General features: G+C 43.9%; 1 pseudogene; it reads right to left on the bottom strand.

The window, feature by feature from the left end:
• The window catches only part of LOC128841111 (maestro heat-like repeat-containing protein family member 2B), a 28,919-nt pseudogene extending 9,221 nt beyond the window's left edge, over nucleotides 1–19,698 (bottom strand).
• Nucleotides 19,699–24,511: the final 4,813 nt, after the last annotated feature.

Genomic DNA, 24,511 nt, shown 5'->3' on the forward strand with positions numbered 1-24,511 from the left:
ACACTTCAAAAACTCAGCTGCTCTGAGCATACAGCTCTGACATCTATGAGTGGGAGCTGTGTGTTTCCACCCAGGGCACCCCACACAAAACTATAAACTGGAGGTTCCCTCTCAGCTACTCTATTTGCTACTGATTCCCAAGGATAAAATGATGCCTCCTAGATCTCTTATCTCATCAGCAGACATCCCCTCATGGTGAGTCTTGGGGTTTTCAAGAAGAATCCAAGTTCTCTGCTTCCTGAGCGCTCTCACCAGTCTCTCATTCCCACCCTTGAAAACCACAGACTCTAATGCTTCAATAGAAAGCCTGGGGAAAGAGAGGCACAGAACTGCAGCAATCAGTAGGAAGGTGCAGCCTGAACAGAGTCCAGAAGCCTCGGTTACTTGTCAGGTCTGCTGTTCATCGACAGTTCATCCCTTGGCAATATCCTGGAGACCAGTGTCCCTGGAAGGACTTGATGCCAGGAGGTAAGCTTCAGTCTCATACATCTCATATGACTAGTTTTGCTAGGGACAAAATGTTGCAGTAATTTTTCCCTTTCTGCAAGGAGTATGGGCACTAGCAGAGTACAATGATATGGAAAAGATAAACAATTAGGACCCAAAAACTGGGGGCATAGAGTGTGGTGATCACTAATGGACATTTTGGGGTCATATCTCCAGATATGATGTGACAGAGTGCTGAGGGTTTGCACCTAAGTCAGCACTCTGGTCACTATTAGTACTAATTCGGTTCCTCACAGAAGGCCTAATTGGATAGAGGTGTACCTGATTACGAGGTCAGATTGGGGCTAGTGAGTCAAGGAACCAACCATTCCATTAACAGGGAAACTGTATAAGAGGACATGAGGAGGAGCCCTTTGCGGGGAACAGACAGAGAAAGAAACTTGGGTGACCAGATGTCCCAATATTTGGGGCTTTATCTTATACAGGTGCCTATCACCCACTGTCCTGATTTTTCACACTTGCTGTCTGGTCACCCTAAGAGAAACAGAAAGACAAAAAACTACGAAAGCCTGACAAAGTGAGGTCTCTGAGTGGAAACACCTTACCCCCCACTTTTGGAGAAGAGTTTAGAAAGTTGAAATAAAATATAAAGGTGTTATGTATTAGTAGTGGGATTAAATAGACTACACGTTGGTGTTTACAAGCAAGAAAGTCTCAAAGCAGTCTGTGTTTGTGGAAGATGTTGGGGTGCAATACCCCTCTCTGTCACAGCTGGGGGCTTATCAGGGATTTCCCTGTTATCTATGCAAATGGAGAACCTGTTGGAAAAGCCGGTGTAGATGTTTGGCAGTCCGGGCAATAGAGGGAACACTGAAATGGGTGGTAAAGCAGCAAAGAGAAGTGTAGAACAGGGGTTCTCAACCTTTCTGTTTCTGAGCCTTCCCCCACCCCCAACATGCTATAAATACTCCATGGCCCAGTTCCAGGCCTCTGCCCTGCCAAGGATCAGAGTTTGGGGCTCCTGGCTTCGGTTTTTAACCCCACAGGGTTCGGAGGCTTGGGGCTTTAGTGCAGGTGCTGGGTCTCAGTCTGGCTGGGCTCAGAGCTTCAGCTTTCTGCCCTGGGCCCCAGCTAGTCTAATGCCACCCCTGCTTGGCAGACCCCCTAAAACCAGCCCGGTTGAGAACTGCTGGTGTAGAAGACCCTACAGACCTTCCAAAAATCCCACCATGCAGAAAAACAGCCTTTGCTTGCCTGGTAGGTTTAACAGCAAAAGAGCCTTTAGGAATTTATACGGGAGCAAGCCCAGGTCTGGCAACAACTCCTCCAAAGTTTGGCAAGTCCTGTGACAGGAAATGGAAACCAGGCACAGGAGATCAGACTCTGTAAAATGGGACCTGCGAACAACCCTGATGTGTTTTTGGTTACTCTTAAAGGAGCAGCAGAGAGACCTCATAGGGACAGAACAATGTGGGCCCTTCAACTGACACCCTATTTAACCGGGAAGCACAGATATGGCTCTTAGTGATTAGCAGGCAAGAGATTATGACATGATTAAGGCAGCCATGCTGGACTAGGTGAGGCCTGTCCACAGAAAACTACTGCCAGAAATGTAGAGTTGAAAGATGGATTGAGGGATTATGCCTCTGTGCATTTGGACAGAAATTAAAAGATTGGGCCACTCAATTGGTAAGGCCAGATACTCAAACTGTGGGGGAAACCATGGACTGTATGATTCTGGAAGTTTCTTCAGAATCTCCCTGAGCATACTTGAGTATGGGTTACGTGGCGGGGAGCCAGTTAATCTGGACCCCACAGTTAAAGTTAGAGGAATTTGCAGAGGCGGACATTCCCAGAGTGAGTCAGTGGTTTAAGGGACTAGATTTGAGAAGGACCAGAGTGCCTACAGCTGGGAAGGGCAGCAAGAAGAGGGAGAAGCCTCCAGGATCTGTAGTGGGAGCTTGGTCTACAGTGTGCTTCTGACATGGATGTGAAGGACATCTAAAAAGAGATTGTCCTAAAATGGACTGTGGGTTTGCAGTTGTGGTTGGGACAAGACTCCCAGGCAGGAAAGAAAAAAGAAAGTACCTATCATATCGGTATGGGTAGGGAGGAGCCACCAAAAGACCTAATGGACACAGCTTCATCCTGTTTGCTAATCCCCACTGGATACTTCCCAGAGGTAGGATCAAAACTGAATATGTACATGGGGACAATAAATTTTGCCCAATGGCAGAGGTGACTCTGGAAATCAAGGGGAAGTTTAGGCAGAAACATGTAGGGGTAGTGGACGGATTGCCCCACTGCTTTCTACTGGGCATGGACTGGGATCCCTTTCTAACAGGGACACCAAGGCATGTATAGAGGCCCAGGAGGGTGGAAATAAAACCTGCAGGGCCAGGTAAAGAGAAAATATATGTAAAGGGGCTGGAGGAACCTAGACATGAAAGTACAAGCCACAGAAGTGAGGATGGAGAAGTTCCCTGAGAGACAAGAGGGAGGAGAAAGAAAACAAAGGTCAAGGAGTAAAGGTGACTTAAGATCATCCATTGGGGTCAAACAGTCATCAGAGCCCTTACCACCAGGATCTCAGGAGCAGGCATCCCTAGAACACTTTGGAGGGACTCAGAGCAGTCTGTGTTCATGGAAGAGGCTGGGGCACAGCATACCACCCCTCACATATAGGTACCTAAAATGGGCCAACAGCATGAGCAGAATATACACATAGCTAGGTACCCATCCATGTGAACAAATTCAAGTTTTGTGGACAAAAACTTAGGCACACATGCTTGAAAACCTAACTCACTGTGGCCACTACATAAGATCACCCTTACTGGGTCAGTCCAATGGTCCATCTAGTCCAGTATACTGTCTTCCAACACTGGTCAATGCCAGCTTCTTCAGAAGGAATGAACAGAACAGGGCAATCACGAAGTGATCCAATCCCTATTGTCCAGTCTCAGCTTCTGGCGGTCAGAGGCCTAGGGACACCCAAAGCTTGGGGGTGCATCCCTGACCATCTTACCTAACAGCCATTGATAGACCTGTCCTCCATGAACTTATCTAATTCTTTTTTTAACCTAGTTATATGTTTGGCCTTCACAACATCCCTTGGCAATGAGTTCCACAGGATAACGTGTGTTGTGTGAAGTAGTACTTCCTTATGTTTATTGTATACCTGCTGCCCATTCGTGAACAGAGTTTAGATCCTGGTTTCCTGGGAAAATTCAGAGACATTATAAAACCATGAAGTCTGTAATTTGAGCACCTTGTTGGCATGGAATAAAGAAACACAACAATAATAGAAACTAATAACATTGTGAGATTGGTGGGAAATGTACATTAATGGGCTACCAGAGCTGAAGTCAACTGATGACTCAGGAATCTCTTAGTGTTAACTGGCGAGGGGCACAGAGTGGGTGCCGAGGGGTCTGGTGTGTACATTCTGGTTCACTAAAAGATTGCCTTATGAGTCTCAAATAAAAGCCCATGTCACCAATATCATTGTGAAACACATGTACAGATGTTGTGTAAAAAGTCATGTATATGCATTGAAAATTATGCTCTTACGATCTGTGTCTAGGGACTAGTCACCAGGAAAGATGAAAAAAATGGTTTTCTTTCAGGCAAGAAATGTTTATCCATCTGTTTGTTTACATGTAAATTAAGCATGTAGGGTTCACATTCAGTTCAGAAGGACTGTGAGATCTTCAAAGAAAGAAAAGTAACAGGAAGTAGACAGGGGGTGGGGACCCAATTTTGGGGTACACATCAAAGGTTTGCTCTAGTATATTTAGAGGACAAAGAAGACACCCTGGCATCCTTCACTTAGGAAGTAGGTGGACAGCGTGTTTGCTTCATGAAAGAGGGGTCGCTATCAGGCTTTGGTTGAGAACTTTGGGTGAGAAACATATTTAGACAGGAGGTTAACCTGTTGGTTAAGTTTAGTCTCTAGGAGCATGTTATGATTTCATTTTACATGTAACCATTTTTCGCTTGCATTCTTACTCACTATCACTGGAATCTCTGTTCTTGTTTTCACTATAAATATATCTAAGTGCTGTGTGTTTTGCAGTATAGAGTATAAGTAATAAAGTATAAAGTATAGAGTCTAAAGTATAAGTAATAAACTGATGTGTACTGTTCCATTGGGAACAGAAGGCCTGATAATTCTGTGGGTGTTCAGTGGATAAAGGTCTGGACAGTATAAGGAATGGTCAGAAGACTCGGGGGTTGGTGTGTGCCTATCACTAACCTGTACAAAGAGACGGAGGCCTGGATGGCAGTGTTTGTTTTGCCAGAGCCTGGTAGTTTCAGAGAACTGACCCACAGCAGGCACAGACAAGACTTCCTCACTCTAAGGGCAGGCGATGGTAAGATAACCCTGGGAACTCCTGGGGAGTATGTCACAACTCTATTGGAATTCTCTTTGTTTCTCTCTCTTGCTTCTAATTACCAGCCAGGGTTGCCCTCAGTAAATTGTAGTCCTTTTCGGAATAACCGCCTCTGGCTGCTCATCCTAGGCAAAAGCATCTCTTGTCCTAGGGTTCGGCTGACCTGCTGCAGGAGAACAGGAAACAACTCTGGGAGCAGCTCCTGCACAGCTTTGCTCGACTGCAGTGCTGACACCACCTCAAAGATGGCACATGTTGCCTGAAAGGAGAGCATGGTAAAAAATGAGATCTCTTCCCAACACCATCTCTCCCCTTCTGATATCTGCTGTACTGTACTAAATTCTCACTTCTGCGAGTAACTTTAATGACGGCGAGCAACTCGCTTAACTCGTGGCTCAGTTTCCCACATCTGTAAAAATGTGTATGACCTACCAAGGCATGTTGTGAGTCCTAAGGAATATTTGCAAAGCACTGTGAGAAACCTGGTTCAAAGACCTTCTAATTGCCAGATATTATTAAGTAAACCAGCCACATACTCTAAAACTGCCATATTTGTTTCACAGACAGCAAAGCTGGACTCAGGGAAACAGTACATCAGAAGAGCCCACACAGCAATATTATACCACACTTCTAGCTTTCCATCAGCAGAATTGCCACAGGGCAGAGGAAAGCCTGCAAGACGTGTCTGTCATCTAACTTACTGAGAGAGGTTCAGCAGCTGCCAAATGCCTGTCAATTTCAGTCTCTGAAGTGATGCTGCTTTCTTGGCTTGTTGGAGTCTTTATCTTGTCTATTAGGACCTGTAGGACTTGAGTGGCAAACAAGGGGTCTCCCCCCAGAGATCTCCACAGCTCAGTGGTGTCACTGCAATTTAATAGAAGTTACATGTAACCCCTGGATACTTTTGTGGCTCAGACTGAATGAGTCATATTTACGTAAAGACCAAATTTTCTCCTTGCCTATGATGAGAAAGTTAGGGAGTATTGTCCTCCTTTAACGCTCCTCGTGTTTAAATAATGAGTTTCCAGTTACAGATTTGGTTAAGTGACCTAGTCTTTCTGCAGCCTAACCGTTAATACTAGACTTCAGAAGGACAGGACACAGAGCGCCAACCTCAGTTCCTGTTTTCCCACTTCCCAGTAAATATGGAATCATGAGCATGTGGCTCCCAAAGATCTAGGGTTTGGAAGGCAAGTTGATGAAAGAAAAGCCATATTCCTACCAACTGGACATACAACTATGAGAACGAATATTCATGGCCATCCTATGTCCCCTTCACAAATGGTGTCCCTACCCTTTGTTTGCCAGAAGCTGGAATTGGGCAACAGGGTATGGATCACTTGACAATTACCTGTTAGGTTCACTCCCTCTGGGACACCTGGCATTGGTCACTGTCGGAAGACAGAATACTGGGCTAGATTGGACCTTTGGTCTAACCCAGTATGGCCGTTCTTATGGTCTTAGATTCCAGCACTGATAACTGATAACTCAGTTAGGGATCTTTAAATGAAATGATGGATCTGCTTCCAGTCCAGTTTTAAGTACCAAGGATGGCAACTCCATTCTAGCAGCCACACCCTCACTGATACCGAGCAGAGGTCTGATGATAATATTGGCCCTATTCTTTGTAATCAGCCAGGGATTTGGACTTGAAGCGGTCATACTACCAGGAAACCAACAGCCACTGCTAATTTCCCCAGTGAGGTCAATTCAGGTGTCTGGAGAGGTAAATGTTTCCAACAATACACTTATCAGGGGCGGCACCAGCGCAGCAAGCTTGTGCCTGGGGTGGCAAGCCACTGGGGGTGGCATTCCAGTCGCCATGAGGATGGCGTTCCGGTCACTGTGAGGGCGGCATGCCTGCTGCCGGTCCCGTGGCTTTGGCGGCAATTTGGCAGCAGGCGTGCCGAAGGCACAGGACCAGCAGATCACCCGCAGAAACACCGCCGAATCCGCGGGCATGCTGCCAAAGGCTGCCTGACTGCCATGCTTGGGGTGGCAAAAAACATAGAGCCACCCCTGACTCCAGTTATACCAGCAAAGATAGGTCTTTAGAATGTCAAAGCAGCTATTAATTAATGGAAACAGAATGACACTTAATTTCTCTCCACACCCCACCTTGACATGTTCTTGGACCTTCCTGCAGAAAGACCCAGGCTATTAACCTTTAGGAATTATCTCAAACTGCTGCTTAAATGAAGCCCTATATCTCCCAGTAAAGCTGTGGGATCCATGTTTTACCAAGATGAATGCAACAGGTATATACCTGTCCATTGGCAGACGTTTGCTGAGGACGCTGGAGATCACTCCCTCTAGGTGATGGTGATCTAGAATGGACACTGCCTCCACCAGGAACTGCCTCAAGCTGCCCTCCTGGTTAGTAGGCATGTGGATATATATTATACCCAGGATATCTGGCACCTGGAAGGAACAAAACCAGAAAGAAATTTCCCTTTTTCTTTCTCTCCATTCATTCTACAGAATCAAAACCTTAATGTAGCCATTTAGCCATTTGCTGCTTTTTTTGAAATTCCTCACTTCAAGAAACAAATGTTCAAATATGTCTGCATAAATTTAACCCACAAAAATTACCCACACTTGGCTGTAAATATGAACATTGACATACACGTATATATTCCAGGTAATTTAATGTGGTGGTGCCCAGCTATGCATTAAATAAACCAGTTCGCATGCACAAAAGAAGGCTTTGCTTGCCCAGATTTTGCAGGTGTGATTTAAGCAGCCAAATCTGACCATTTGCCTCAAAGAATGCGGAGTTCATAAACAACCACAAGCACAAAATATGCAAGTGCTTTAAATACAGTGTGCAAATGCCTGGGACTATGAACAGGTGACTACCTCTCATACTCATTCCTAGCCCTTCACATCTTCAAAACACTGTGCACACATGGCAGTTCTGCTGCGAGGGTTCCCTGTCCTGAAGCCGTTCACCAGCCTTGTTAGAAGATTTGTGGAGAGCTTCTTTCATCTACCCCTCATGCACTGGGCTCCAGAATAAGGCATGTAAATAGTGGATCCCAAAGACACTATAGTTTTCTCCCTCCCTCCTTCTATTCTTAAAGGGTACATCTACACAGCAAAAAAATCCCACAGCAGTGAGTTTCAGAGCTCAGGTCAACCTAGGCCTGTGGGGCTTGCACTATGGGGCTAAAAGTGTAGCTGTTCCTGCTCGGGCTGGAGCCCAGGCTCTGAAACCTGGGATGAGGGTGGGTCTCAGAGCCCAGGCTCCAGACTGACTGGGAATGACTACAGTGCTATTTTTATCCATGTAGCCCTTAGCCATAGGCCTCCTAATAACTGGATGTCTCCAAGTGCCAGTCAGTCTGTCTTGTTGTATTTTCCCCAGAGTCTGTTTTTTCAAGCCTTTCTTGGCTGAATACTGTGGCAACAAGCTAGACAAATAAATAACCAACCATCTTCCTTTTCCCTTGGATTATCTCTGTCTACTGCTATTGATTCTGCCATTGCCTATCTTAGGGTAGGAACAGAGATGGAATTGACTTTGTCTGAGGGAGAGAAACAGCAAGATTTTTGTTCATTACACATGAGGGCAAAGATCTGAAAGCCTACAGTTTAGGCAGAAAACCTCTCCAGTTTCCAGTTTTATTTTCAGAGGGGTAGCCGTGTTAGTCTGGATCTGTAAAAAGCAACAGAGAGTCCTGTGGCACCTTTAAGATTAACAGATGTATTGGAGCATAAGCTTTCATGGGTGAATGCCCACTTCGTAACTAGCTGGTTACTAGCCCCACTCCCACAGCTCACTCCAAGTATGGAAAGGCATCATGAAAGCGTAAATGTAAAATGAATGGTGCCTGGTCACTAGGACATTCGCACAAGCTTTTTGAGTCAGTTACCCTGGCCATTTTGGAAGATGCCTGAAACAGAGCCTCGGGGTTTGGAGCTGTTAGTGCTTCACGGAGACATCTCAGCTCCTCCTCCGCTGACCCCAGGTTCATGGACTGGCCTGGAGTGGAGAAAAGGAGAAAAAGTACTGTAATGATTAATGAAACTGAACCTCTACTGCATGGATATTCATACAGGGGGATCCATTTGCTATGTTGTTATCAGCATAATGTAAAATCTTGGCCCCATTGAGGTCAATAGCAAAACTCCTGTTGACTGTAATGGAGTCGGGATTACATCCTAAATGTCTGAAAGTTAACAGTAGTCGTATGTTATTGTGAATGATACAGGACTGAACAAGCACTGTATTCAGCTTGGAGCAATTTCTGTGTGTGTCTGGTTTCAGTAGCCTCTCTGGTCTCAGTATTTAAATCTAATCTCATATTTAACTACAACTCATGCAGGTTGATCTGAGGTTCCAATTTAGAGATGAATCCCTCCACCAAATTCTCATTGTAAAAGAGATGGGGATGGACAAAACTTCGGCAGGAAACCCAGGCTCATCAGTCACTTCTAAACTATGATGGGATTACTGTGTTGTACACTCAAAGATTGGAGTGCCTTATTCTGTTTCTGAATCATCAACACTGTTTTTTAGGACTGATTAATAATAATTGGAAATAGGGTGACCAGATGTCCCGATTTTATAGGGACAGTCCCGATTTTGGGATCTTTTTCTTATATATACTCCTACTACCTCCCATCCCCTGTCCCGATGTTTCACATTTGCTGTCTGGTCACCCTAATTGGAAATGGCCTTAAACGATAACCAAGCTCTATCCCTTTACATCTAACCATTAGGTGAAAAGAATATCCTACTCTTTCACAAAGGGGAAAATGGCCTACACTTACTCCAATAGCTTTGAATGCTCATAACAGAGGGCTGCTGGAAGAACTTTTTGTTTAAAGAATTATTCCAGGAAACCCCTCCAATACAGCCAGCGGCAAGGTAAAGAGAATGAAAATGTTTAGTACTAAGGGCTTGTCTACATGCAGATATTCAGGAAAGCTAATCCAAATTCATTAAACATCTATGGGGACACATTTATTGAGAATTCAAGTGGCCTTAATTCAGGTTAGTTTAATTCATGTAATTCACTAAAATTAATAAGGGCCATTTTAATTCCGAATCAGAGCATGCACGCATGTGTTTAATGCCATTTAACTAATGCACTTTAAATTTACATCTTTAGTTAATTTGGATTAGCTTTCCTTAGTGTCCCTGTGTAGACAAGCCCTAAGGAATTTAGCAGTTATCTACCTGTATGCAGACCATTTATTATTTGTACAGTTCCCAAAAGTGTGCTAGGCTCTTTACACATCATAATCTTCTCTTCTAATGGGTATTTACAAGATGACCATCATTCTGTTATCTAAGTGCCAATAGACAAGACAGAAAGAACTAGATAGGCAGAAAAATGGACATTACAACAGTGAAAGAAGGTGAAGAATTACTTATACCTGCTAATGGTGAAGAATTACTTATACCTGCTAATGGTCTCCTCACCTTGTATACAGAGAAGGCAGCTGATACAGTCAACCACCCACTGAGAGGACGTGGCCAGTGAATCACAGCTGTATGGTGCTATTAGTCCAATCAGAGATCCAAACTGATCAAAAGTTTCCTTAGTCTAATTAAAAAAGAATGAAGAATGAAAGTTCTCCAGCTGTATTAGACTTCACTTGCCATCCTTATAGTTGATACCAGTCAGCTCTGTGTTTTTGGGGAACCAGGGCGCAGTATCTAGCCTGTCTGACTCATGAAGGACACCCCACCACCACCAGTCTCTGTTTGAACCAAAACCGATCAAGGAAAAGGCTTGCAGAGAGCAGTGAAGGGCACTGGGAGACACACCTAGACCCCTCCTGACAAGGATGACAAGATTAAGACATCTCCATTTGCTTACAGAATGAAGAACAGAGACAACTCCCCTAGCCTCATCTGCATGAAAGATGGGACAGGGATTAGCATAAAGAATGCGGAACAGAGAACCGCACTGAACTCTGGGATCAGAAAAGCAGGGATGCACTGCATCATGGGAATCCCTGTTCCATATGCTAATGAACTTACACCTGCACACACCCAGCTCAGCAGTTATCAGATCAATTATAGTAATAAATCTTTGATATCCCAAAATACTGAAGCAGCCTAGTTGCCTTTTGAGTTCCCTGGAAGAAAACACCACTCATAGCCAAGAGTGATCAGCTCCTATTGTCTAGCCTAAAGAAAACCCTTGAGTCATCAGTTTACCCAAAAACAAATCTATTGTTCTCCCTTGAAACATTGTATTTTCTCTACTAAACCCACTACCTATGCCTAAGTAAGGGTTCTGATGTAGAGACCCAAACTCTGCATCAGTTCCACTGGGATTCCATCTCCTGACTGATCGTGCTGGGGGCTCTGCCTGTCTCCAGCACTCAGGACCCTGAGCTACCACCATCACCTGGGAACCCCGACCAGTTCAAGCCTCATGGAGTGGGTGAGATCTCTTTCTCTCTCTCTCTCTCTGTTTTCTTTTCTACCTCAGGTATTAACCTTTAAAATGTAACTGTTATGTTTGTCTAGCCCTCCTTGTGTAGTTATCACTATTATTCAATAAATAATGTTTATGGTTCAGCTGGTTGCTTCTCTCTCTCTCTCTCTCTCTCTGAATTTTACTCTTTTGTGTTTTTAGCTTCCCCCATTTACTCTGCAGCAACACTTCTTTTACCTAAACTAAAGATCCTTGTAGTGCCCCAAAATACTGTGGGGTTTGCTTATCAAGTGGGTTACTACCAGTACAATTGTAATGTGAAAGTGTGATAGGGATGTGTTAAACTTGGGGTACATAAGGGGGGGCGGTGAAACTGCTGCTCAGCCCAGTCTATTGAGACCAAGGGCGCATAAGGGTACCAACTTGAAAGTGCTGCTTAACCCAGCCCACTGAGTACAGAGACATATAAGGGGATCAGCTGGAGAGTGCTGATTGACCCAGTCTGCTCAGACTTGCTCTGCTAGTGTGTGTGTGCACATGTTCATCACTAGTTCTAGGGCTGGAGAAACCCAGCCCTGGGGAACCTAGGTCCTGCAGGATAGCTCCATTGGGAGGGGACTTGCAGAAGGAAGGAGTAGAGCTCCTATGAACACACAAGTGACATAAGCAGCACATTAATAGAATTACAGAACCCGCGCCCCCCAGAAGGGTAACCTTAATCAATGAGCCTACCCCAAAGTAACGGGCACATCTGGTAACATTGTGCCTCTAATTCCTGTACTGTACTGGGTAATGCACATTGGAAAACATAATCCCAATTGTACATACAAACGGATGGGGTCTAAATTAGCTGTTATCACTCAAGAAAGAGATCTCAGAGTCCAGCGGCGGCTCCAGGCACCAGCGCCCCAAGCGCATGCCTCGGGCGGCAAGCTGCGGGGGGCACCCTGCCGGTCCCTGTGAGGGTGGCAGTCAGGCAGCCTTCAGCGGCTTGCCTGCGGGAGGTCCCCGGTCCTGCGGCTTCGGCGGCAATTCGGCAGCGGGTACGCCGAATCCGCGGGACTGCGGACCTCCCACAGGCATGCTGCCAAAGGCTGCCTGACTGCCGTGCTTGGGGCGGCAAAAAAGCTACAGCAGCCCCTGTCAGAGTCATTGTGTACAGTTCTCTGAAAGCATCTGCTCAACATGCAGTCAAAAAAGCTAACAACATGTTAGGAACCATTAGGAAAGGGATAGATAATAAGACAGTAAATATCATTATGCCACTATATAAATCTACAGTACCCCCACACCTTGAATACTGCGTGCAGTTTTGGTCATCTCATCTCAAAAAAGATATGTTAGAATTGGAAGAAGTACAGAGAAGAGTAACAAAAATTATTAGGCATATGGGACAACTTCTCGTACAAGGAGAGATTAAAAAGACAGGGACTTTTCAGCTTGGAAAAGAGACGACTAAGAGGGAATATGATAGAGGTCTACAAAATCATGACTGGTGTAGAGAAAGTCAATAAGGAGTGGTATTTAGCCCTTCACATAAAACAAGAACAAGGGGTCACCCAATGAAATTAATAGGCAGCAGGTTTAAAACAAAAGGAAGCATTTCTTCACACAATGCAGTCAACCTGTGGAACTCTTTGCCAGGGAGATGTTGTGAAGGCCAAAAGTATAACTGGGTTCAAAAAAGAATTAGATGAGTTCACAGAGGATAGGTCCATCAATGGCTATTAGCTAACATGGTCAGGGACGCAACCCCATGATCTGGGTGTCCCTAAACCTCTGACTGCCAGAAGCTGGGGCTGGGACTGTCCAACAGGGGATGGTTCACTCGACAATTGCCTTGTTCTGTTCATTCCCTCTGAAGCATCTGGCACCCACCACTGTCAAAAGACAGGATACTGGGCTAGATGAACCATTCTTCTGGGGGATGCAGGTTAGCCATTCTTATGTTTCAGGTTCTTAGCTGATTAAATAGAAATTGAGCTTTAGCATCCTGGGAGCATAAGAACCAAGAATGCATTTGTGACACTGGCAGACCTGTCAACCTGTGTATGACCCATAATAACTTAACAAGAGGCACTTCTACTGTGTCAAGACAGTTCACTTGCATGTGAATTTCAAAGAGATGCTTTAGACACATGTACTGGGGAGGGACAGCTCAGTGGTTTGAGCATTAGCCTACTAAACCTAGTGTTGTGAGGGGGCCACTTAGGGAGCTGGGGCAAAAATCAGTATTTGGTCCTGCTAGTGAAGGCAGGGGGCTGGACTCAATGACCTTTCAAGGTCCCTTCCAGTTCTAGAGGATAGGATAACAGGAATGGTATAACACATGTCAATACAAAGCTGCATTTTCTGACTTCCCTTCTATTCTCCATGGACCACTCTCCTCCTAACTAGCACTTTACCTTCAATGTACTGCAGCAGAGATGGAATCTTTACTACCCACATATCACACACTGCTCCATGGATATTTTGGTGCAGGACCTTTAGTAATTGCTAGGCAGCACATCCGTGTCCTTCCCTTTCATAAGGGGATGAGGCTACTATCTGTCAATGAGAGAGAAAAAACAGGCTAAGTTTTGTCAGCAGAATACCAGTTTGTTCCTGAAACAGGGAATAGTTCAAACTCTCTCATTGTGGAGACCATACAATAGAGTTGTTGCTTCTACTACAGTGCTTTCCTGAAGAAGAAAGCATTCTAGCTAGTACGAGGATGCAGAATCCCTCCCTGTCTCAGGAGAGGGCGGAGAGAGAGAGACCCAATCATACACATTCCTCAGCCTAAGTCTACAAGCATCTAGCTATAAAACTGATTTTTATAGTTAACTGTCCCACTTCACATTTCGCAGAAAACCTATTCTCATGGTCTACTCACCAGGAGTCACGTCAACAGCCCCTGGGGTGTAGGGAGTTTCACTAGGGAAAGAAACAGAATATCATTAATTATGCCAGACTTTGCAGAGAGTCCTGCTGATGTTATTCACCTATCCATTTCCAGCGTGCCCACCAATGTTGAATACAGCTGATAATAATTTGCATTTCCATAGTGCTTTCAGTCTGAGCATCTCAAAATGCTTTACAAACATGAATGAATTCCGCCTCACAGCACTTCTATGAGATTGGCATTAATTACTCCTTCATTTCACAAGTGGGGAAGCTGAGAAAGAAAGATCATGTGATTTCCCCAAGGTCACGTCAGAATTTTGGTGGCAAGCTGGGAACAGAACCCACATTTCCCAGCTCCCTCCCATGGCCATGTTGTAATCACAAGACCATCCCTCATTCATTTTAGACTCCTGATTGCAGATGAGAGAACTGGAGCAGACTGAACCTCTTCATTTCATAGTGCCTGGAGAGAATAAATGAAAGAGTTTCTGTTATAAACCTTGCCCACTGTAGTAGAGGCAAGCAGCTTCTTCTCCTTCCTGTTGCTTTTTCTCAGCCAGTTCCCTAAAGGCATCTGCACAGAGGCTTCATAGTACCAGTGTTCTGAGCTGGCACCACATACTCTAGAAGCCTTGGCCATAACACCTGCAGAGAAGAGCGAGACTGTTCAGTACATAGCTACTTCCATTCCCCCACTTCCAGTATCCTGCTGTCTGAATCCCTCCCTGTCATGTAGCTTCTCCTTTTATTCATCACTGACCCTTCTCTAACCTATCACCTCATTTCTCTCTCCCCATCATCTCACTCTACCTGTCCGTTGCCCGCTCACACTGTCTTTTAAATACACTGTCTTGTTTGGTGAGCAATTTGGCTCTCACCCAGAGATGAATCCTCTTTCCCTGCATTATAGCATTATGGAAATATTTAGATAGCACCATAAACTCACCCAGAACTTTACAGAACTATATAAGGCACAGTCCCGGCCCCAATATCTGTTCAAATCCAGGATCACCAAATCTAAATTTCTGATGTATTCATGGGGGAATCTAAGGGGAAGTTGCACTCAGACAGTGGAAAAAATTAAGAGAATATCTCTGCAACATGATTCCTTCCAGTTAAGTTGTTTTATATCTTTTCTCTAATGTGAACCACTTACTCCATGATGAAGGGGTCACATCATCCCTGACATGAATTTGACATGCTGTTCCTCCATTATGCTGACTGTGCAAAAAGTTTCCTTGTGGAGAGGTACAAGGAACGTAAGGAAGAATGTCCCTATTTCAAGAAGCAGTAGCAACAGGTCACTTAGTTGGGTCATTCCACTGACTGAGGTGTCCAGACATTGCAGGATGTCAATGCACAGGGTTTGGATAGTGCTTTCTTCCTGAACATCCAGGGTGAGAAGTATTGTACCCTGCTGTGAGATAGCTATCTAGAACGTATTAGCTAGAACGTAGTAAGACACTGGCTATAGAATCAGTGTCCTTCTCTTACAAAGTCATTTTGAACATTGACCTATGCCTGCTTTTATATTGCACTGGAAATGCACAAGTGTCTGAAGAGAAGAGAATAATAGAAACTCCTAACTGGTGGGTCAGATCCCAGGCTTAGGAATACCCTAAAGTGAAGGGGATGATTCACTGAACACAAAAGAGTTTCCCCAACAGTGTTAAAAAAATTTTAATTTGAAAAACTGTTTCATCTTTTTATCTCTGAGGAAAAACATTCAGACTCCGCCCATTGGAAATAAATATGCAGAACCAGGGGGATCCACTCGGTTTGTTCTGATGCCCCAACCAGCTTGGTCATTCTGTGTGGAGTGAGTGTGATTCTATCAATGGGTCTAATTCTGCTCTTACTTACTCCGGACTAAATATTGATTGACTCTACTGATTTCAGGTTAAGGAGAGCAAAACTGGCCCGATGAGAAAAAGCAGCCTTCTTTAAGATAGAGGGGAGGGTGAAAAAAAAGGCCTTTGGGGAGTATTGCCCAGTGGTTTCCTTGTAACTTCCTTACCTTTGTAAGGTATGGTAAGAGTTCTGTTGTCAGTGAGGACGTGATTTCTTCCCATGCAGCCTATTCTTCTCCTGATGATCTGCTAGCATTTCTGCTCTCGCATCTGGAGACTGAGAATGAGGCTGTTCATGTGGCATCTTTGAATCTGCTCAGACCTATTGTTGGTGCTGACTGTAAGTAACACAGGAGCAACTGTGCCAACTGCCCTCTTGGCCGACATGCTGAGGGTTGAGTTGGGAACATCCAGCGCTAAAAGCATGAACTACTATAGATTAAGCTAAAGAATCAAGGCTTTGTAGGCATGGCAGGGCTGTAACAGACTCATCGCCTCTGCAAATGGGGCACATAAGCTTTATAACACACAGTCACCAGTGGTTTGGATATCCACTAAGGGACCAAATGCTGCCCTAAATTACGCCCATATGGCCACACAGAAAGCAACAGAGGGTCCTGTGGCACCTTTAAGACTAACAGAAGTATTGGGAGCATAAGCTTTCGTGGGTAAGAACCTCACTTCTTCAGAAATCAACAGGTTCAACTAAGTGCTGAATGTAGCCCAGGATATTTTTCAAGGTATTTTTCAACTTCAAATACAGAAGTTAACTTGGGGCTAATGCATGTTAACAATAATCAGATAAAAATAAAATAGTACTCCTGACCTGATAATCAGAAGTATTATACACTATAGACTAGATTCTGAGTTCTGTTATACTGGTGTAAACACAGATTAACTTCGGTGACCTCAGTCTATCTAACTCTTTTATAATATTTCCATCATGGTAGTATGTTGGCACTATTTATAGAAATGGAATTACTTTAGATTTACACTGGTGTAACTGAGACCAGAGTCTGGTCCTATGTTTTTCCCACTGATTCTGTATAGGAGAGAAGCTTGGTACTATTCTTAAATAGGGCCCTTTGAAATCCAGGAATAATTCCAATGTGGAAAGTGAATGTGTGGAACAAAGAAGTACTGTACACCTCTCCTTATCTTTCAGTGCCTGAGACAAGAGTTTAAAAGTTTGATTGTGAAGGCAGTGAAATCCACTCTCAGTGATCAGAATGCTAAGCTAAGATTGTGTGTGGAACAGTGAAATATTTCAGTGTTTTTCAATGTTATGGAATGAATGGATATCTAGGTGGAGCTTTCATTCAGATCCAGATGAGAGACTGCAGAATAGAGAAGGCATGTCATTCTCCTGTCTGTGATAAATGAATCCGTGTTCATAATCCAAGGAGATAAAATCAAAAGCATAAGGACTCTCATATCCTATCTCATATTTCGGGCAGAAGGGATAACAATAACTCATGTGTGTAATCTCTACCCTTGCAGGTGAGGAAGGCAGTTCTTCATTTCATCAGGAGGCTGCTCAGTTCAGAAAGTGTGGAGAATTGTGCAGCAGGGGATATGGTAGCATATGTTTTCAGCGAGTTCAGTGTGTCCACCAGCAAACTGGTAAGGAGAGTTCTTAACACTTAGGACTCGATCCTACCATTCTTGCATGCTGATTGCTCCCCTTGACTTCAGTGGGAGTTGTCAGTGAGGACGTGGACTGAATGATTAGAGCCAGACTCTGATCAGTTATATTGGTGCAAAGTCAAGGTAACGCCACTGACTTTAGTGGCATCACTCTGGATTTATACTAGTGAAACAGAGATCAGAATCTCACACTGGGTATTTACATCTAACAGAGTTATCTACGTTACTCAAACCTCTGCAATAGAACAGCTCTATGTGATTTTCTATGCTGAGCTGCTTAGCTTGAGAATAGGGAAGAAGGGAAATAGTCAAAGAAAAACTAATCAGAAGCAATTAAAAAGAAAATGTTCAATTAATTTCTAAGCTTACATTTCCTACTTGTCCAAATAGAGGGCTGAGCCCCAGGTAGATGGTACTGAATGCACAGTAAGAATCAAACAATGACCAATACATTAGATAAGAGAAGCTAAAGTGTTTTGAGCAGCAGAGCTGATCTAATCAAGACCCAGCCACAGTTTTTACTATACAACTCTGACTCTGACTTCCCCGATAATCAGTTTATGGTGAAATTGCTTTACAAACTGAGTTGGATATTAGCTAAGAAAATGAGACCGCTACCTGCTTACTCTTGAGTCTGCAGAAATCAGTAAGACATGAGGAAGTTCCCAGGCTCTGCACTATCACGATAGATTTTTATTGTTAATATGCTTCAGATCTGTTGTGCTTAAGCTCAAGGGATCCAAGCAAAACCACCCCTCACCTGGTTGTGCAGAGCACTGCAGATGGCTTGAAACTTCCCTTAAAGTAGAGGGATATTATATTCACCAGAGACCTCCAAGAGCTGGCTCAGACTCTGCAACAGGGGGTGAAAGTCAGATGGTGGGCACACAAAGGAGCAATTTGTAGTGACCGAAGCAGATTCAGGGGATTCATAGATTCCAAGGCCCGAACGGATTATTGCCATCATCTAGTCTGACCTCCGGTATAACACAGGCCATAGACCTTGCCCAAAATAATTCCCAGAGCAGAGCTTTTAGAAAAACATACCAATCTTGATTTAAAAATTGTCTGTCTTGGCCCTTGGTAAATGGTTCTAATAGTTAATTATCTCACCATTAAAAATGTACTCCGTATTTCCAGTCTGAATGTGTCTAGCTTCAGTTTCTAGCCATTGGATCAAGTTACACCTTTCTCTGCTAGATTGAAGAGCCCATTATAAAATATGAGTCCCTCATGTAAGATATTATAGACTGTAATTAAGTCACCCTGTCACAGGATAGGTCCACCCTGTCAAGGTGATATCAGGTTGTGGAGGAATTGAAGTAGATCTGGAGCAGCCCAACTGGCCTAGTCTCCCTAGCAACCACAGCAGTTCTGGCTCCTAGGGCAGCATAGCCTAATGGTCGGGATCAGTGCAGCAGTCCTTCGGTAAGGGTCCACGGCCCAGCAGCCTGAGTCACTAGGGCTGTCCTTCTAGGTATGGCAATGCGGCCTAGTGGCCAAAGTCAATAGAACCACCTCTCGCGCTAAGGCAGTGCAGCCTAGTGGCCAGAGTCAATAGACTCACCTTTTGTGGCAAGGAAATGTTGCCTAATGGCCAACCCTTCTCCACTGGGTCCTACCTATTCCACAGGGTCCCAGCCCAGGGCCCTGTCTTGCCACAGGGGTATCTGCCACCAACTCAGCAGGGATCCTTTCAAAACATGCCGAGTCAAAGTCTGGTACCTCAACTGGATCAATGCTTAGTCCATCTAGGCTACTTCCCACCCGTTCTTCCGCAGCTGGTAGTCTCAAGGATTCTGTGGTCTCTCCTCCATCTCTGGCATTGGGTGGTTGGGGGTCGGTTGCAGCCACAGTCCAGCTGCCCTCTGAATCCTGGAGCACTGGCAGTCTCTCTGCAGGAGCCTGCAATGCACCTCTGCTCCCTTTGGCAGTCATCCCAAACTGAGCTGAGCGGATCTCCTTTATAACCTGGTCCCAGTTGAAGCATGTCCAGCAGAGATGATGGGGCATGGCCTCCTCAGCCCACAAAGTATGATTAACCCCTGCTGAACCAATGCGGGGTAGGTAAACCATATCGCGGACCCTTTTACTTTCTGTTTGTTAAACTAAATAGATTTAGTTCCTTGATTCTACCACTGTAAGGCATGTTTTCTAATCCTTTAATCACTGTGGCTCTTCTGTCAATATCCTCTCCAATTTATCAACACCCTTTTTGAATTGTGGGCACTAGAACTGGACACAGTATTCCAATAGTAGTCACACAAGTGCCAAATTTAGAGGTAAAATAACCACTGTACTCCTACTTGAGAGTCCCCTTTTTATGCATCCCAGCTTTAGCTTTTTTGGCCACAGCATCACACCAGGAGTTCATGTTCAGCTGATTATTCACCATGACCCCCAAAATCTTTTTCAGAGTCACTGATTCCCAGGACAGCATCCCCCATCATGTATGTATGGCCTAAATTCTTTGTGCCTACATGCATACATTTACATTCAGCTGTCGCAGCCCTATGCTCTGTCATGGTGTCTGGATGGCCAATTGTCAGTCAGAAGGTCACATCGGTGTCATGTGCAGCACCTTGGTGCCATGTGCAGCGCCTTGGTGTCGTGTGCAACACATTGGGGCCATGTGACCATTCTCGAACCTTCCGCCTGGTCAATTGTTGGTCACATTGGTACCATGTGCTACAATTCCGGTGTGCCGTGTGCATAAGCTTAGCGTACCGGGTGCAGTATCTGTTTACGTAGAGGGCACCAGCTCGGAGCCTGGTTGGTGTAGGAGCGGGGAACCAATCAGATGCTAGCATGAGCAAGGGTCTTCGAATAAAACTATGTCCCGCCTAAATCAGCAGGAGTGTCCGCGTCTTAGCTGGAAGGCCTGATCACCCTTTCAGCCAGGATCTCCTCCGGATTTAGCCAGCTCGTGTCATGTCATCTCGGGTTACATCTCATCTTGTCCCTGGTGTCTGTACTGCTGGTCAGCTGCGCCTGGAGTGTGATATGTACATATTAATTTTTGTAGATATTCTGTTTGTTGGGCCCTTTTTCTTTATTACTTGGTACCAAATCTCATGTATAGTGTATAGAGGACAAATTGTTACAGTTTACTCAGTTTTGTATGTTTGTTCTGGTTTTTCAGTAAACAGTTGGTTGTAAATTATCTGATTCTTTGTTGTTAAGTATACATAGACTGTTTTATATTACTGCTCTGATGATATTTTTGGTTGGTTATTTGTTCCTATTTCAATTGAATTTGTATTGTTAGTTGATAAAGGTACTCCTCCCCAGCCCAAGTTGTAATTCATCCCCCATTAATAAACGGCCACCTGTTTTTGAATTACAATCTGCCTCTGTCTCAATTTTCCTCTTCCACTCGAATCCTCATTCGAACCTGTATTGGTCTCGGACATCAGCCATATTTAAATGCACCTTTGTTTGCGCCCAGTTTACCAAGTGATCTAGATCACTCTAAATCAGTGAGCTGTCTTCTCCATCATTTACCACTCCCCAATTTTTATCTCATCTGCCAACTTTATCAGTGATGATTTTATGTCCTCTGCCAGGTTATTGATAAAAAAGGTGAAAATCTAATTCCTGCATCTAAACACTTTTCTCCGTTGCTGCTTGAAGCTTCCAGAATGTCTCTGATGCCATCTACATATTTTATTATGTTTAAGCAGTTGTGTAGAGCCCTGATGCTATCAAATAAGTCCATGATGCATTGGTTCCCTCCAAATCATGGATATTTCAACCCCAAAAGTGACCACATACTCTGTATCAGAAAGCTTCAACCAACATAGACGGTGAGTAAATATCACTTCCAAAAAGTTATAGCTGTCTCATGACTTCATTTACAACTGTGTAGCCCCACTGAAGACAGAATATGGCCCCTTACTTCTTGCTCATGTGGTACTGAGGGTAGATGAAATAGAGAGACAAGGTGAGTGAGACAGTATCTTTAATTAGATTATCTCACCCACCTTTTGTCGCTCTAATATCTTGGGACCAACATGGCTACAACAGCACTGCATAGAACGGTAGCTGAAATAGGCAGGCAATGATTTTATGTCTATCTAGTTATATAATCCAAAGTAATGCCCCTCAAGCCTCCTTATTATTAATTTCCAACCCTTGACAGTTGGCTTGGTACTGACCAGAGACAATATATGGCAGCCCCTGCTCTGAGGAGCTTATGATCTAAAAGAGAGACACAGAGTTGACAGGATGTACTGGGAAATCACAAGGAAGGAGTAGGTGTTGGGGAGGTGTTTTGTTTTTTATCTCCTTATCATCCTCCCCAGGAAACAGAGGATGCTTTTCATAAGAGGCATGTACCTACAAATCTTGTTGCCTGGGTCACCATGTGTATAAACCCAGAACTTGTGTGTATATTTATTATCTAACAAGTCACTATCTGGACCACGTAACCCCACTGGCAGCAAATTCCTTGCGCAGTGCATACATACACACACATAGACAGTTAACTTAATGAGTGGTACCTCACCTTGGTGACGTGAAAAACATCAGTGTCCTCCTTATATTACTCAAAGAGCTATGAGATCTGTTCAAATATCTGATCTTGCTGTTCCTCTTTATGTAGAAAGAGGCTCATCATGGGACCAAGGGCTTTGATGATGGCCTGCTTAAGCTGCATAGATTAGACACAGAATTTATGTTCCTACGAATTAATTCAATATCATCCAATGGGCACACCTTTTCTACTTCTAATGAGTGCAATTTCCCTTGTTCCACTGTAGGAACGGCCCTATCTCAATATTTCCTGGTAAAGAACTGGGACTTGTAGAGTTGGTTTCAGGATTATATTCTAATGCACTTCACAACTATACCAGGTAAGATATTTCCCCAGATTAGTATGCATTCTAGGTCAATTTATCCCTGCTGTAACTCCACTGGGGCTGAATGGACTTATACCAGGAATTAATTTAGCCCACTGTCCCATGTTCATCTGCATGTTAGGTGCATAAAACTAGAATCCATGTACACCAGGGGTCAGCAACCTTTCAGAAGTGGTGTGCAGAGTCTTCATTTATTCACTCTAATTTAAGGTTTCGCGTGCCAGTAATACATTTTAATGTTTTTAGAAGGTCTCTTTCTCTAAGTCTATAATATATAACTAAACTATTGTTGTATGTAAAGTAAATAAGGTTTTTAAAATGTTTAAGAAGCTTCATTTAAAATTAAATTAAAATGCAGAGCCCCCCGGACCGGTGGCCAGGGCCCGGGCAGTCTGAGTGCCACTGAAAATCAGCTTGCATGCCGCCTTCAGCACGCGTGCCATAGGTTGCCTACCCCTGATGTACACTGTGTACAGACAGAATTTCCATGATGTGCTGACATTATAAACATATGGTTTTTGGATGTTTTACATGACACTCTGTTCCATCCAAAAGGACCTACCATTAAATGCCATCATCACAAAGAGTGCCAGATACATAGAATTTAACATTACAATTTCTGCTAAAGGTTTAGAAAGCCAGCAATTCTCACCTCCAGCTCCTCACAGGTCAACCAGTTGCTGGTCACATGACAATAAAGGGGAAGAATTTTATCACAGAGTTGCGATTCACCCATTCTGGGGAATGGGCACTTTCCCAGTTACTGAAATATACATTTACTGCCCTTGACCATTTTTCCAGAACTGCATGGAAGGAGAGAAGACAGGCAATGTGAAAAGGACATATTAGTAATGAGGAGAAGTTGCTTTATCAGTGAAGATACCCAGGCCTATAGTTTACTACAATTTCATGGCAGCTACTGCTCAGTTCAGGACTAGACGCTGAAATCTCATATCAATTTTGAGCTATTTCTCTTCCCCCCATTCCATGTCTTGTTTCTCAAAACGCTTTTTTCTTTGTATATCTCTCAATCTTTTTTCAATTACCATCATTTGAAGACATATTTTTTCTCCCTTCCTTGTTACTTCTTAATTAGAGCTGGTTGAAAAAGCAGTTTAAATTAAATTAAAAATCTTTACTGTTGGGTTTTTTTTTTTCTTCAAAATTGCAAAGTATAAAAATCATTTATATTTTTCAAAAATCAAAAAAATTCAGCCACCTCTTTAGCTGTTCAAAAACCCTGGCTGCACACTTCCTGATAAAAATGGTCTTTGACATTTTTCAGGTTTGGTTTTCATCAAATTTGGAACAAAAATTATGGAAAATATAATTAAAAATCAAAATATTTCAACCAGCTCTCTTCTGAATGACTCATGTCCTCTGCAGTTATTGTTTATTTAACCCTAATACTGTATGATTTCATCTTGAGTTACAGTTTGTCTGAAAGATGTTCAGTACGCCTAAATGCCATTGGCTTTACTGGGATTTGAAGGTAGTGGGGAGCACTTTGCCCTAAAAGTAGATGTATCTAGTGTCCTTGCTAAGAAGAATTAGGGCCCAATCCTGTTCTCTATGAAGTTGATGGCAAAATTCCCATTTACCTCAATGGCACAGGATTAACCCCTTACTGAGCATCACCTGAAAAGCAAAGGAAGAGAGAAGAGAGAAGTGGAGAGGAAGAGAAGACAGAGAAAGAGGGTGAAAGGAGATGATGATAAAGAAACTAAGGAGCGAGAATGGGTGGAGAAGTGGGAAACAGGGGATTTTTAAATGTACAGTAATTGAAATCTGCTCTCTTCACCTCCTCCCCCAGGAGCCTCCTGGCAGATGGGCAGCTTCAGTCTTTGCATCTGTTTATTTTAAATTATATCTGTAAGTCATAAAGGGCCTGAACTTACAAATGCTCAGCGCCTCCTGCAAAGTAAGGAGCACTCTCAACTTCATTGAGTGCCACGGGAGCCAAGGAATGCAGCACCTGGTTCAATCCAGGGCAGGGAGAACAGTTAATGGCCTGTTTGCAAACTTGGTCA

Source organism: Malaclemys terrapin, chromosome 1 (assembly GCF_027887155.1).
Source record: "Malaclemys terrapin pileata isolate rMalTer1 chromosome 1, rMalTer1.hap1, whole genome shotgun sequence".
Taxonomy (NCBI): Eukaryota; Metazoa; Chordata; order Testudines; family Emydidae; genus Malaclemys; species Malaclemys terrapin.